The sequence below is a fragment of the Dama dama genome, chromosome 5 (genome assembly GCF_033118175.1).
Source record: "Dama dama isolate Ldn47 chromosome 5, ASM3311817v1, whole genome shotgun sequence".
Lineage (NCBI taxonomy): Eukaryota > Metazoa > Chordata > Mammalia > Artiodactyla > Cervidae > Dama > Dama dama.
Genome location: NC_083685.1, coordinates 51,872,894 through 51,886,924, shown reverse-complemented (window position 1 = coordinate 51,886,924; position 14,031 = coordinate 51,872,894). Strand labels below are relative to the sequence as shown.

General features: G+C 44.7%; 1 pseudogene; it reads right to left on the bottom strand.

The window, feature by feature from the left end:
• Positions 1–408: 408 nt before the first annotated feature.
• On the bottom strand, positions 409–523 carry LOC133058122 (U6 spliceosomal RNA; annotated as a pseudogene).
• Positions 524–14,031: the final 13,508 nt, after the last annotated feature.

The following is a 14,031-nucleotide window of genomic DNA, read 5'->3' as shown; positions in this document are numbered from 1 at the left end:
CCACAGTCTGCTTCTGGACCGACCCCTGCAGGGTCAGAAACTTACCTAGAGACCTTGCAAGCTTGTAGTTGGAAAAGGAAGGATAAAATCACTGAATCTTTTTTTTTTTTTTCATTTATTTTTATTAAAAAACAAAACAAGAAAAATTACTGAATCTCCATGACACAAATGGGGACAATCTGCTGCCTTTCAGAGAAATCAACCAAGGGTCTCAAAGTTCTCAAAGCACAGTTATTTTCATTGACATGTAGTTGATTTACAGTGATGCATTAGTTTCTGCTGTACACCAAAGTGATTCAGTTATACATATATGTTCTTCTCCACATTCTTTCCCATGTAGTTTTCTTGTGGTTTATTACAAGGTATTGGGTATGGTTCCCTGTGCTATACAGTAGGAGTTTATTGTCTAAAAATATGGACCAATGCTTCACGAATTTGTGTGTCATTCTTGTTTGGGACCACTTTAAGCTTCTCTGTATTGATGCAATTTTAGTATATGTTCTGCCAAAGTGAGTGCTGGAACAATTATTTTTAACAGATTTGTTTGTTTTTATTACTATGAATCATAAGTAAGAGGTATTTTCTCTGCCAATATTTTTATTTTCCAGAGTTTGATGGTGTTTTCCTGGTTTCCATAATGCTAACCAGCCATCCCATGTTTAGTGCAGGCCCATGTGTTGTTGTTGTTCAGTTGCTCAGTTGTGTCCAACTCTTTGCAACCCATGGACTGCAGCATGCCAGGCTTCCCTGTCCATTACCAATTCCCGGAGCTTGCTCAAACTCGTATCCGAGTCAGTGATGCCATCCAACTATCTCATCCTCTGTCGTCCCTTTCTCCTCCTGCCTTCAATCTTTCCCAGCATCAGGGTCTTTTCCCATAAGTTGGCTCTTTGCATTAGGTGGCCAAAGTATCGGAGCTTCAGCTTCAGCACCAGTCCTTCCAATGGATATTCAGGGTTGATTTCCTTTAGGGTTGATTTCTTTCAGGATTGACTGGTTTGATCTCCTTGCAGTCCAGGGGACTCTCAAGAGTCTTCTCCAACACCAATGTTCAAAAGCATCAATTCTTTGGCACTCAGCTTTCTTTATGGTCTGACTCTCACATCCATACATGACTCCTGGAAAAACCATAGCTTTGACTACACAGACCTTTGTCGGCAAAGTAACGTCTCTGCTTTTTAATATGTTGTCTAGGTTGGCCGTAGCTTTTCTTCCAAGAAGCAAGCGCCTTTTAATTTCATGGCTGCAGTCACCATCTGCAGTGATTTTGGAGCCCGAGAAAATAAAGTCTGTCACTGTTTCCATTGTTTCCCCATCTATTTGCCATGAAGTGATGGGACTGGATACCATGATCTTCTTTTTTGAATGTTGAGTTTTAAGCCAGCTCTTTGACTCTCCTCTTTCATTTTCATGAAGAGGTTCTTTAGTTCCTCTTTGCTTTCTACCATAAGGGTGGTGTCATCTGCATATCTGAGGTTATTTATATTTCTCCTGGCAATCTTGATTCCAGCTTGTGCTTCATCCAGCCTGGCATTTCATATGATGTACTCTGCACATAAGTTAAATAAGCAGGGTGACAATATACAGCCCTGATATACTCCTTTCCCAATTTGGAACCAGTTCTTTGTTCCATGTCTGGTTCTAACTATTGCTTCTTGACCTGCCTACAGGTTTCACAGGAAGCAGGTAAGGTGGTCTGGTATTCCCATCTCTAAAAATTTTCCACATTTTGTTGTGATCCACACAGTCAAAGTCTTCAGTGTAGTCAATGAAGCAGATGTTTTTCTGGAATTCTTTTGCTTTTTCTATGATCCAACAGATGGTGGCAATTTGATCTCTGGTTCCTCTGCCTTTTCTAAATCCATCTTGAACATCTGGAAGTTCTCAGTTCATGTACTGTTGAAGCCTGGGTTGGAAAATTTTGAGCAGTACTTTGCTGGCACGTGAAATGAGTGCAATTGTGTGGTAGTTTGAACATTCTTTGGCATTGTCTTTCTTTGGGACTGGAATGAAAACTGACCTTTTCCAGTCCTGTGGCCACTTCCGAGTTTTCCAAATTTGCTGACATATTGAGTGCAGGACTTTCACAGCATCATCTTTTAGGATTTGAAATAGCTCAACTGGAATTCCATCACCTCCACTAGCTTTGTTCGTAGTGATACTTCCTAAGGCCCACTTGACTCCGAATTCCAGCCAGCTTTAGGTAGTGATCACACCTTTGTGATTATCTGGGTCATGAAGATCTTTTTTTGTATAGTTCTTCTGTGTATTCTTGCCACCTCTTCTTAATGTCTTCTGCTTCTGTTAGGTCCATATTGTTTCTGATCTTTATTGTGCCCATCTTTGCATGAAATATTCACTTGGTATCTCTAATTTTCTTGAAGAGCTCGCTAGTCTTTCCCATTCTATTGTTTTCCTCTATTTCTTTGCATTGTTCACTTAGGAAGGGGATGTCAAAGGGGACGTCCACGGCACATGTTCATTTTGACACTGAGAAACAAAGTGGAAACTCTTAATGAGGTGAGAGAAGTGTTTCTTCTCCCACTAAAGTCCTTTGTGGTCAAACTTCATTTTCAGAAATAGAACAATACAGGGCTTCCCTGGTGGGGTCCAGTCGTTAAGACTCCACTTCCACCGTAAGGGAAATAGGTTCGATCCTTGATCCGGGAACTAAGATCCTGCATGCCACATGGTGTGGCCAAACAAAAACATTTAAAGGAAATAGAACAATATAAGGAAGCAGATGGGTATGTTCTAGGCTTTGGGTTTCTCTTTGATACTCCAGAAGACTTCTTACCTCCCTCCCCTCCTTCCATCCCATCCTGTACCCTGCCCTTCTTCTCCAGGCAAAGAGGTTTTTTTCTTTCCCTTCTAAGAGGTAAATCACGGTCCTGACCTTCAAATGAGGAACAGTTCTGTCTCCTTGGGCTGCATCCATACCCATTCAGTGATGTGGAACTGCAGGGCAAGTGTGGGGGATGTACCATGTGCCTCCCAACAGCTGAGCCCTGGCAGCTGGGATGCAAACACAGCAGAACCAGGAGGAAGGAAGAGCTCCTTCTTCCTCCCCAGCTGCTGACGCCAGAGGCCCAGCGGGGAGGGGGCGGGGCTGGCTCCTGGCTCCTCCTCCCGCCAAGCTCACTTCCCTTCGACCTTCTGACCTTCCGATGGCTGTCACACTCAGGAAGCAAGCTGAATGCAGTGCAGATGGCACTTAAGCCACTCTTTCTTCTGAGAGTTACTTATTCTAGTCAGAAGGCAAGGACAGAGGGAAGGCTTTTTGCTGGTCCCTGGAGCCCCCTTCTGCTCTGGGGCAGCACCTCCCCTGTTCCACAGGGGTTTGGAGAAGGTGCACAGGATTTGCAGCAGTGTGGCTATCTCAGAAGATAGGCTGTATAGATAGTCTCATCCCAACCCCTTACAAAGCTCTTGCTTCTCTCTGCCCTCTTTTCACATCCTAATAGTAACCAGGGGTCAGGAGTTGTAGAAGAGGTGCTGGGGACATCTCTGTGAATTTTCTGAGAAAGGTCTGTCCCAAGCATCTTGATATCAGGTACCTTTTTTTTTTTTTTTTTTTTTGCATCTCAGTCGAAATGGAGGCAGAAGGAGTCTTATTCTGCTATCTCATTTCTTGGGGACTGAATGAGATTCTGTAAGTGAAAACATTTAGCATTTGGGACTGATTCTGAAGCTGAAGCTCCAATACTTTGGCCATCTGATGGGAAGAGCTGACTCACTGGAAAAGACCCTGATGCTGGGAAGGATTAAAGGCAGGAGGAGATGGGGATGATAGAGGATGTCATGGTTGGATGGTATCATCTACTCAGTGGACATGAGTTTGAGCAAACTCTCAGAGATAGTGAAGTACAGGGAAGCCTGGCATGCTGCAGTCCATGGGGTTACAAAGAGTTGGACCCAGGTGAGCGATTGAACAGCAACAAGTGAAAACCAAGTGTGAAGAGATCTCTGTCAACTATAAAATTCTGTGCAGTTGTCACTTGTTAGGATCATCATTATCTGCCAATCTGGTAATGGAGTCTTGTTACAGCCACTATCAGGAAATAGTAAAAAAAAACCTTGCCAGCATGAAAGTGTACATTCTGGAAGCAATGTTTAGAGTCCAGGATTATTAGTGAGTGATAATCTTTGGTGGGGGGTAGTTAATTTCCAATCTTATATCAGAGGCAGTGGGCAATGGTGAGTTGTGGGCTGTGACTGTGGGGTGAATACTAATTGCCCTCAACACTGCCGCCCGATTCACACGGGGTGAGGGCAAACAAGAGCACATCAAGTGACTGTCAAACAGTGCTGTGGCTTTCAGAAGCCAAGAGAATTTCAGTCGGCATTTAATAACTAAGGCAATGAGAGGGGTGGAAGGGGGAGTACTCTGGGCATGGTATTGCAGCCTGGTTGTGCAAATGGAAGGGAGAGGGACTACATGAAGGGTGTGTGTGTGTGAGAGATGTGTGTGTGTGTGTGTGTGTGTGTGTTAGGGCTTCCCAGGTGGCTTAGTGGTAAAGAATCTGCCTGCCAAGCAGGAGAAGCTGGTTCAATCCCTTGGTTGGGAAGATCCCGTGGAGAAGGAAATGGCAACCCACTCCAGTATTCTTGCCTGGAAAATCCCATGGACAGAGGAGTCTGGTGGGTTACAGTCATGGGGTCGCAAAGAGTTGGACATGATTGAGTGATTGAGCACGACTATGTGTGTGTGTTTGGAGAAGGAAATGGCAACCCACTCCAGTGTTCTTGCCTGGAGAATCCCAGGGACAGAGGAGCCTGATGGGCTGCCGTCTATGGGGTCACATAGAGTCAGACACGACTGCAATGACTTAGCAGCAGCAGCACAGCAGCAGCATGTGTGTGTGTATGTGTGTGGTGTGTGCGGCATGTGGGTTGTGTGTGTATGTGGTGTGTAGTATGAGTTGTGTGTGATGTGTATGTGGTGTGTGTGTGCACACAAGCTTGTTTACCTGCAGAGGGGGAAAGGTGTCTTCAGAGCACTAATTAGACATTTAATTGCCCTATAGAAAGCTGATGGGAAGAATGCCTTAAGAGCTAAATTTGAGTTCAGGTTTGAGAAAAGTGAATGTTGAGTCACACTGGATTCTTTCAAAACCTGTTTCTCATCATGGAGTCCCTGCATGTGGTGTAAAATGGAGATGCTGTGAAAGGCTCACAGAATAGGGAGGGGGTGGATTTCCATCGCCATCTTGGCTCCTTGAGTTCACACTTGCTGCATCTAGTTCCATCCTTGTCCAGAGCAGGCCTCCCCTCTTATGTTGTAACCAGCCTCCAGGCTCACGTCTTGCATGATCTGGGGCCAGGCAGTGGCTTGGAGATGTCTCTGTCATTGAAATAGATGCCAGGAGTCTCCTCAGGAGGTGGGTGGGGAGGCAGGTGTGGGGCGGTGCTGGGGAGACTTGGGGTGTAGATCAGTGTCACTTCGAGGTGGACATCTCTAAGTGACAAGCCACCCTCAGCCATGGGTGGACCTCACTGTGGGGCAAGGAGAAGAGAGCTCGGCCACTGTCGGCCACCTGCACCCTGACAGGTGGGTGCAGTCAGGGTGCTGCTTTCAGAAGCCAAGAGAAATTCAGTCAGCTGACCTCTGCGGGCGGGGCTTGCAGCCTCTCCTTGTTGCCCTCTGAATCCCTGGTGGTGTCTCGCATCTTCTCCTTGGCCTGTGGAGCCTTTTCATCCAGTCTTGCTCAGCCTTAAACTTTTGTTCTGTTAGCATATGCCAGGATCTTCCTGCCTGAAATCAATCACTTGCCTCATTTTTCTTGTTCTAGCATGTGCCACTCATGCCAGTGTACCAGCAAAGGGTTTTGTGAGTCTCGTTGGAGGGAGGAACACATGCTGATTAATAAATGTGAAATACCCCATATGGATAACTTAAGAGTGAAAACCCTCACAACACCATCCCTTAGCGAAGTTTCCATTAGTCATATGTTCTTCAATGCTATTCTAGGCACATAATAACACAGGCAAATAAGACATGTGATTATGTCTGTGTTACTTTCAAAATGGGATCTTACTACACAGACTCTTCTGCATCATGTCCTTTTCACTTAACACATCTCGGACGTTTCTCTGAATTGTGAGCCGTTAGATCACCCTGAGAATCTCTAGGGGGAGGAGGAGAATTGAGTTTTGGGAAAGCTGCTCAGGCAATTCTGGGAGGTAATCCTCCGCAGCCTCGCTGCTGCCGTGTGGCCCCTCTGCGATGAGGACCCTCCCTCTCACTTGGTGCCCCCGGGGCTGTGCTTGATGTTGTATCAGCATACTCACTGCCACTTCTTTTGATTTAAAAAGTGTCCTCTGGGACTTCCCTGGTGGTCCAGTGGTTAAGACTCCATGCTCCCAATGCAGGGGGCCCAGGTTCAATCGCTGGCTGGGGAACTAGATCCCACACGCTTCAACTAAAGCTCCCACATGTGGCACTCAAGACCCCGCACAACTAAACAAATAAATATTAAAAAGGTGTCCTCTAACCTCTTTCAAAATCTCCTTTCCTGAGATAGTTAGGGAGTTTAAGATGGCATGTACACACTGCTGGGCTCGCCAGGTTGCGTAGTTGTAAAGAATCCACCTGCCAATGCAGGAGATGTAAGAGTTGCGGGTTTGATCCCTGGGTTGGGAAGATTCCCTGGAGGAGTGCATGACAACCCACTCCAGTATTCCTGCCTGGAGAATCCCATGGACAGAGGAGCCTGGTGGGCTACAGTCCATAGAGTCACAAAAAGTTGGGCCCGGCTGAAGCGACTGAGCACGTACACATGTGCACACTGCTATATTTAAAGTGAATAATCAAGAATCTACGGTATAGCACAGGGAACGCTGCTCGGGGTTGTGTGGCAGCCTGGATGGGAAGGGAATCTGGGGGAGAATGGATACACGTATGTATGGCTGAGTCCCTCTGCTGTCCGCCTGAAACTATCACAACATTGTTAATCGGCTGTACTCCAGTACAAAAGAAAAAGTTCAGAAAAAAATCCTCCTTGCTCCCTCCCTTCCTTCTCTTTCTCTCCCTCTCTGCCTCACTCCTTTGTCCTCATTTATTTCTCTCTTCATAATAAAAAAGCCACCAAATATAAAGAATACTATTAATGTGGAAAAGAACCACAGACCGTCAGTTCTCTACCTTCCCTTTCCTGTGAACAGAACCCTAACGGAGCTTGGATCACGCCGAGGGAGAAGATGCTTTACAGATGCCCGCCCGTGGCTGCCGGACTGCGGAGAAGCCTGCAGACCGGGGAGCGAGGGGAGTGCGGCGGGAGGGGGCTCTGCAGGGACCCTCCGGATGCAGCCGAGGCTTCTCTGATTCCTCGGAAAATAGCCTGTCTCTCCTGCCGCTGCTATTAAATCTCTCACAAGATGCTTCTGTGCTTCTCTCTAAAAGCATAGAAGGAAAGCAGCTCTGTCTGGTTTGCCCGCGGTTTCACCGCAACACGAACCGGGCTGGTGGGAGGGGCGCTGAGCTCACATGTGGCTTCTCCCTCCTCTGCCGGTGTCGGTTGCCTGATGGCTGGTATTCTTGCCTTTAATCAGCCTTATATGTCTGGATTGGGCGTAGTGCCTGAAACTAAGTGCAACCTCCACCAGGACAGAGTCTCTGCTACAATCCTCACGGTCAGGGGCACCATTACAGGTTCAGCTGTTCCCAGAAACCAGAGGCCTAGTTCAGCAAATCTCTCTCTAACATCAATATTCTGTCTCTGTCTGATCAATAAGGAAACATTTTTGACAAGTCTGATGTTTGGTTTTGAGGAGGAAAATGGCCTGCTTGAGCTGGGAGGGGAAAGATTTATGTGCTGCTGCAAGAAGACCTTGGTTTTCACCCTGAGCTTGTGGAAGGAGGTTTTAGGGGAATGGGGACTTGGCTTCTTTTGCCTCTATGACGACTTCTGTCTACAGGGCTTTTTTTCTTAAGTGCAAATACCAAGGTTAGTAGCAAGCATTACAAACCATAACACCGGCAATCACAAAGAAGAAAAAAGAAGATTGCTGGAAGAGTAGATGACATCCTCTGATTTTCTTAGGAATAAGGGACGTGGTTATATTACAAGGTGTCAGAAGGAGTTATTCTGACCCTTGAATGGAATTTCCATTCAGGAGAAGGTTAATTTCTTTCTTACACCCCCTCTGTCTAGTGTTTTATTTTGTGACTTTCCTTTTCATCTTACCAATAAGGAATTTGAGGTACCGACAGGCTTGGTAAGTCTCAAGGAGCAAGTGGTATTTGAAACCTTTGTTCTACTGCGTATTATGATAGGGTCTCTGTTACTCTCAATTTTCTTGTTCCTGCTGGTCTTGAGATCAGAAGATATTGAAGACGTCCAGGAGAATTTCAGCACAGAGGCAGGAGACCCACAGAGATTTGGGAGTGCCATGTCCCTGAGGTAGTTTGGCCTCACCCTACCCTTACCTGGTGGTTCTTGGTACAAAGAACTCAGGTGTGATGCCCTGGATCAGCCATCATACAGCCTGTTCTCTAGGTGCTTGGGATGCAGGAGAACACACCATGGTCAGATAGAATCTTAATTGTGGGCTTCCAATTAAATGGGATGTACACACGGTGTTTTTTTCACTCCCAGAAGACATAGAAGGGAATCTGGGACGAATCCGTCTGCTGCTTACAAGTCTATACTTCTGAGAGGTTTAGAGAAAGAGCATTCCCTCTGGGGGCCAGACCAATTCCAACTCTGAGGCAGATATATTTAAATGATTGACCGGGAGCGTGGATACCTATTCAGGGCCTGAAAAAAGAAAGCCAGGGCTTAACAACTAAGAAACTAACTGAAGCTTGTTAGAAATCAATGCGTTAAATGGAATTGAGCTGGTAGATGAAGCCTCAGCCAATCAGGGCATGTGGTTTGGGCGGCTTTGTTTATCAGCTCTGAGTCTAGCTTTGTTCAGTGATAATCTGATAGCAGTTCTGCAGGCTGGTTGGCTGGGGAGGCTCTCTTCTACAATGAGAAGATAATCAATCATGTTACTGGCTTTTGTCTTGGTGAAAGTATTTAGATTTCAACCAGGTGGTAAGCTGCCTCAAGGCCACCTGCTTGACTGAAAAATAAAGCATCGGTCTCCCTTTGGAAGGAGAGGGGAGGAAGTACTGACTTGTGTGATAGTTTTAGGTGGATGATTAAATTTGGCCTCTTAGGCTCCAGCTGAAAATTCAATTCAGATGACTGGTTTTTCTTTTCATACACCATTGAGCAATCCTGTGTACTGCCATGGCTAATATTCCTGGTGCTGATTTTCCCTTCACTTTAACAAAGCACAGGATCCCTGGCCCACTCTCTATTTCATGTGCCTCCTGGCTACCAGAGCAAAATGAAGAAAAGCACTCTTTTTGTGTAAGTTTAAGAATAAGACTCTTATGCAGGCAAGCTCAGAGAGGCTCTCCAAGGAGCAAAATTGCTCTGTAGGAGAAAATCAGAACAGTGATGATTTCTCTAATAATAATTCATAAAATATGCCAGTCTCCTCTAGTGTATTTCACCTCTACAGGGCAATTGGTTGTGCGTCTGGCACCATTTGACTGAAACATCACAATCTCAGATGCCAGAGGAGCAAACGGGTTCCATGTGTTTGAGCTGGCCCCAGATTGTAGTGGTGATCTTGACTCCCTCATTCCTCACATGAAATCCATCAGCAAATCCTGCCATTCTAGCTCCATAACATTTCTCTGAAATTTCTATTTCTCTGCTTCTTCTCTAAGTACCACCCAGTAAAAGCCTCCATTATCTCTTACCTGGCCCCTGCCGTCACCTTGTAAGCTGTTCCCTTGCGTTCATTTTTGCCTTCCAAAATCCACTCCTCTCACAAAGGCTAGAGCACCTTAAAAAAAAAAAAAATTGGTCACGAATCCCGCTTTATTGAAAACCTCTAATAGCTGCCCATGATAGTTAATGTCAAATGAAGCTTTCCAACGAAGTCCTCAGGACCTTATGAAATCTGGCCTCTGCCTGCCTGTCTGAGCTCATCTTACACCTGTCTTCCTCTCCTTCACCCTGCTTTTGCTGTGTCTGGAAAACTTCAAGTTCCCTTCCACCTTAGGACTTTTGCATTTAGGAGTTCTCTGTGTCCAGACTTTTCTTCTTCCTCTAACCAAGGTCTTCCCAGGACGTCATCATTTTTATTCTGGTTTCAACCCAAAAGTCAACTCCTCAGAGAATCTTTATTGACTAAAGCAAATGAAAGTAGTCTAGTATTATATTGATTGGGCTTCCCTTATAGCTCAGTGGTAAAGAATCTGCCTGCCAATGCAGGAGATGCAGGAGACATGGATTTGATTCCAGGGTTGGGAAAATGCTCTGGAAAAGGAAATGGCAACCCACTCCAGTATTCTTGCCTGGGAAATCCCATTGGCAAAGGAGCCTGGCTGGCTACGGTCTATGGGGTCCCAAAAGAGTTGGCCATACTTAGTAATTAAACTACAAAGTATTATATTATTCTATTTTATCTTCAAAATAGCACTAACCACTACCATACATTTTTTCTTGTGTATTTGTTTATTGCCTGTCTCTTTTACTCAGTTGAGTTTAGTCACTCAGTCGTGTCTGACTCTTTGTGACCCCATGGACTGCAGCACGCCAGGCTTCCCTGTCCATCACCAACTCCTGGAGCTTGTTTAAACCCATGTCCTTTGAGTCAGTGATGCCATCCACCCATCTCATCTTCTGTCATCCCCTCCTTCTCTTGCGTTTAATCCTGCCCAGTATCAGGGTCTTTTCCACTGAGTCAGTTCTTCACATCAGGTGGCCAAAGTATCGGAGCTTCAGCTTCAGCAACAGTCATTCCAGTGAATCTTCAGGGTTGATTTCCTTTAGGATTGAATGGTTTGATCTCCTTGCAGTCCAGGGGACTCTCAAGAGTCTTCTCCAACACCAGAGTTCAAAAGCATCAGTTCTTTGGCACTCAGTTTTCTCTATGGTCCAACTCTCACATCTATACATGACTCCTGGAAAAACCATAGCTTTGACTACACAGACCTTTGTCAGCAAAGTAACATCTCTGCATTTTAATATGTTGTCGAGGTTGATCGTAGCTTTTCTTCTAAGGAGCAAGCATGTTCTAATTTCATGACTGCAGTGACCATCTGCAGTGATTTTGGAGCCCGAGAAAATAAAGTCTGTCACTGTTTCCATTGTTTCCCCATCTATTTGCCATGAAGTGATGGGACTGGATGCCATGATCTTAGTTTTTTGAATGTTGAGTTTTAAGCCAAATTTTTCACTTTCCTCTTTCATTTTCAGGAAGAGGCTCTTTAGTTCCTCTTTGCTTTGTGTCATCTGCATATCTGAGGTTATTGATATTTCTCCTGGCAGTCTTGATTCCAGCTTGTGCCTCATCCAGCCTGGCATTTTGCATGATGTACTCTGCGTATACATTAAATAAGCAGGGTGACAATATACAGCCTTGATGTACTCCTTTCCCAATTTGGAACCAATCTGATGTTCCATGTCTGCTTCTAACTATTGCTTCTTGACCTGCATACAGGTTTTGCAGGAGGCAGGTAAGGTGGTCTGGTATTCCCATCTCTTTAAGAATTTTCCACATTTTGTTGTGATCCACACAGTCAAAGACTTTGGCATAGTCAACAAAGCAAAAGTAGATGTTTTTATGGAGCTATCTTGCTTTTTCTATGATCCAGTGGATGTTGGAAATTTGATCTCTGGTTCCTCTGTCTTTTCTAAATCCAGCTTAAACATCTGGAAGTTCTCAGGTCACATACTGTAGAAGCCTAGCTTGGAGAATTTTGAGCATTACTTTCCTAGCATGTGAGGTGAGTGCAATTGTGTGGTAGTTTGAGCATTCTTTGGCAATGACTTTCTTTGGGACTGGAATGAAAACTGACCTTTTACAGTCCTGTGGCCACTGCTGAGTTTTCCAAATTTGCTGACATATTGATTGCAGCACTTTAACAGCATCATCTTTTAGGATTTGAAATAGCTCAACTGGAATTCCATCACCTCCACTAGCTTTGTTCGTAGTGATACTTCCTAAGGCCCACTTGACTTTGCACTCCAGAATGTCTGGCTCTAGGTGAGTGATCACAGCATCATGGTTATTTGGGTCATGAAGATCTTTTTTGTATAGTTCTTCTGTGTATTCTTGCCACCTCTTCTTAATATCTTCTGCTTCTGTTAGGTCCATACCATTTCTATCCTTTCTTGTGCTTATCTTTGCATGAAATGTTCCCTTGGTGTCTCTAATTTTCTTGAAGAGATCTCTAGTCTTTCCCATTCTATTGTTTTCCTCTATTTCTTTGCATTGATTGCTGAGGAATGCTTTCTTATCTCTCCTTGCTATTCTTTGGAACTCTGCATTCAGATGGGTATATCTTTCCTTTTCTCCTTTGCCTTTTACTTCTCTTCTTTTCTCAGCTATTTGTAAGTCCTCATCAGACAACTGTTTTACCTTTTTGAATCTCTTCTTCTTGGGGATGATCTTGATCACTGCCTCCTGTACAATGTCATGAACCTTCATCCATAGCTCTTCAGGCACTCTATCAGTTCTAATCCCTTGAATCTGTCTGTCACTTCCACTGTATAATCATGAAGGATTTTATTTAGGTTATACCTGAATGGGCTAGTGTTTTTCCCTACTTTCTTCAATTTAAGTCTGAATTTGGCAATAAGGAGTTCATGGTCTGGGTCACAGTTCACTCTTGGTCTTGTTTTTGCTGACTATATAGAGCTTCTCTATCTTTGGTTGCAAAGAATATAATCAATCTGATTTCGGTATTGACCATCTGGTGATATCCATGTGTAGAGTTGGCTCTTGTGTTGTTGGGAGAGGGTGTTTGCTATGACCAGTGCATTCTCTTGGCAAAACTTTGTTAGCCTTTGCCCTGCTTCATTTTCTACTCCAAGGCCAAACTTGCCTGTTACTCCAGGTTTTTCTTGACTTCCTGCTTTTGCATTTCAGCCTCTTATGATGAAAAGGACATCTTTTTTTTGGTGTTAGTTCTAGAAGCAGGTCATCATAGAACCTTTCAACTTCAGCTTCTTTGGCATTAGTGGTTGGGCATAGACTTGGATTACTGTGATGTTGACTGCTTTGCCTTGGAAATGAACAGAGATCATTCTGTCATTTTTGAGATTGCACCAAAGTACTGCATTTTGGACTCTTGTTGACTATTAGGGCTACTTCATTTCTTCTAAGGGATTCTTGTCCACAGTAGTAGATATAATGGTCATCTGAATTATAGTCACCTATTCCAGTCCATTTTAGTTCACTGATTCCTAAAATTTTGATGTTCACTCTTTCCATCTCCTGTTTGAACACTTCCTTTTACCTTGATTCATGGGCCTAACATTCCAGGTTCCTATGCAATTTGTTCTTTCCAGCATCAAACTTTACTTCCATTACCAGTCATATCCACAACTGGGCATTGTTTTTGCTTTGACTCCCTCTCTGCATTCTTTCTGGAGTTATTTCTCCACTCTTCTCCTGTAGCATATTGGGCATATTCTGACCCAGGAAGTTCATCTTTCAGTGTCCTATCTTTTTGCCTTTTTATGCTGTTCATGGGGTTCTCAAGGCAAAAATACTGAAGTGGTTTGCCATTCCCTTCTCCAGTGGACCAAATTTTGTCAGAACTCTCAACTATGACCATCCGTCTTGGGTGGCTCTACATGTCATGGCTTATAGTTTCATTGAATTAGACAAGGATGTGATCCAAGTGATCAGTTTGGTTAGTCTTCTGTGATTGTGGCTTTCCTTCCATCTGCCCGCTGATGGATAAGGATGGGAGACTTAAGGAAGCTTCCTGGTGGGAGAGACAGACTGTGGGGGAAACTAGGTCTTGTTCTGATGGGTGGGGCCATGCTCAACAAATCTTTAATCCGATTTTCTGTTGATGGGCTGGCTTGTGTTCCCTCCCTGTTGTTTGGCCTGAGGCCAGATTGTGGTCCGGGCACTGACTATAATGGCAGCCTCCTTCAAAGGACTTGTGCGTGCGCTGATGTGCTCAGTGCCCCTGACCCCACGGCAGGCCACTGTCCACGCAGGCCACCG